The sequence below is a fragment of the Oncorhynchus mykiss genome, chromosome 22 (genome assembly GCF_057628025.1).
Source record: "Oncorhynchus mykiss isolate SJ-2025 chromosome 22, ASM5762802v1, whole genome shotgun sequence".
Lineage (NCBI taxonomy): Eukaryota > Metazoa > Chordata > Actinopteri > Salmoniformes > Salmonidae > Oncorhynchus > Oncorhynchus mykiss.
In genome coordinates this window covers 29,119,952-29,122,159 of record NC_143043.1, presented here as the reverse complement: position 1 = coordinate 29,122,159, position 2,208 = coordinate 29,119,952, and positions in this window count along the sequence as shown.

Sequence of the window (2,208 nt, the reverse complement as noted above, 5' to 3'; positions counted from 1 at the left end):
GTATGAGGGCCTGACATCCACAGGTGGGGGTTGTGCTTACAGCCCAACACCGTGCAGGACGTTTGGCATTTGCCAGAGAACACCAAGATTGGCAAATTCGCCACTGGCACCCTGTGCTCTTCACAGATGAAAGCAGGTTCACACTGAGCACATGTAACAGACGTGACAGAGTCTGGAGACGCTGTGGAGAACGTTCTGCTGCCTGCAACAAGCTCCAGCATGACAGGTTTGGCGGTGGGTCAGTCATGGTGTGGGGTGGCATTTCTTTGGGGGGCCGCACAGCCCTCCATGTGCTCGCCAGAGGTAGCCTGACTGCCATTAGGTACCGAGATGAGATCCTCAGACCCCTTGTGAGACCATATGCTGGTGCGGTTGGCCCTGGGTTCCTCCTAATGCAAGACAATGCTAGACCTCATGTGGCTGGAGTGTGTCAGCAGTTCCTGCAAGAGGAAGGCATTGATGCTATGGACTGGCCCGCCCGTTCCCCAGACCTGAATCCAATTGAGCACATCTGGGACATCATGTCTCACTCCATCCACCAACGCCACGTTGCACCACAGACTGTCCAGGAGTTGTCCAACTCTGTCCAACTCATCAGGAGCATGCCCAGGCATTGTAGGGAGGTCATACAGGCACGTGGAGGCCACACACACTACTGAGCCTCATTTTGACTTGTTTTAAGGACATTACATCAAAGTTGGATCAGCCTGTAGTGTGGTTTTCCACTTTAATTTTGAGTGTGACTCCAAATCCAGACCTCCATGGGTTGATAAATTTGATTTCCATTGATAATTTTTGTGTGATTTTGTTGTCAGCACATTCAACTATGTAAAGAAAAAAGTATTTAATAAGAATATTTCATTCATTCAGATCTAGGATGTGTTATTTTAGTGTTCCCTTTATTTTTTGGGGCAGTATATATATATAAAAATAAAACACAATACCAGTCAAAAGTTTGGACACACTTACTCATTCAAGGATTTTTTTATTATTTTTACTATTTTCTACATTGTAGAATAGTAGCGAAGACATCAAAACTATGAAATAACACATATGGAATCATGTAGTAACCAAAAAAAGTGTTAAATCTAAATATATTTGAGATTCTTCAAAGTAGCCACCCTTTTCCTTGATGACAGCTTTGCACGCTCTTGGCATTCAGGAGGTAGTCACCTGGAATGCATTTCAATTAACAGGTGTGCCTTGTTAAACGTTATTTTGTGGAATTTCTTTCCTTCTTAATGTGTTTGAGCCAATCAGTTGTGTTGTGACAAGGAAGGGGTGGTATACAGAAGATAGGCCTATTTGGTAAAAGACCACGTCCATATTATGACAAGAACAGCTCAAATAAGCAAAGAGAAACGTCAGTCCATTATTACTTTAAGACATGAAGTTCAGTCAATCTGGAAAATTTCAATAACTTTGAGTTTCTTCAAGTGTAGTCGCAAAAACAATCCAGCTCTATGATGAAACTGGCTCTCATGAGGACCGCCACAGGAATGGAAAACCCCAAGTTATCTCTGCTGCAGAGGATACGTTCATTAGAATTACCAGCCTCAGAAATCGCAGCCCAAGAGTTCAAGTAACAGACACATTTCAACATCAACTGTTCAGAGGAGACTGGGTGATTCAGGCCTTCATGGTCAAATTGCTGCAAAGAAAACACTACCAAATGACACCAATAAGAAGAATAAACTTTCTTGGCTCAAGAAACATGAGCAATGGACATTAGACCAGTGGAAATTTGTCCTTTGGTCTGGAGTCCAAATTTCTGGGGTCCAACCGCCATGTCTTTGTGAGACGTGGTGCGAGTGAACAGATGATCTGTGCAGGTGTATTTCCCACTGTAAAGCATGGAGGTGGTGTGGGGTGATTTGCTGGTGACACTGTGATTTATTTAGAATTCAAGGCACACTTAACCAGCATGGCTACCGCAGCATTCTGCAGCGTTACACCATCCCATCTGGTTTGGGCTTAGTGGGACTATCATTAGTTTTTCAACAGGACAATGAACCAACACACCTCCAGGCTGTGTAAGGGCTATTTGACCAAGGAGAGTGATGGAGAGCTGCATCAGATGACCTGGCCTCCATAATCCCCCAACCTCAACCTGCTGGCTTGCCTCCCCACCACAGAAAGCACTGAGCTGGGCTGAAACACCTGCATTTGGGAGCTGCCTTACTCAAGAAAACAAAAAAAGAGACCATG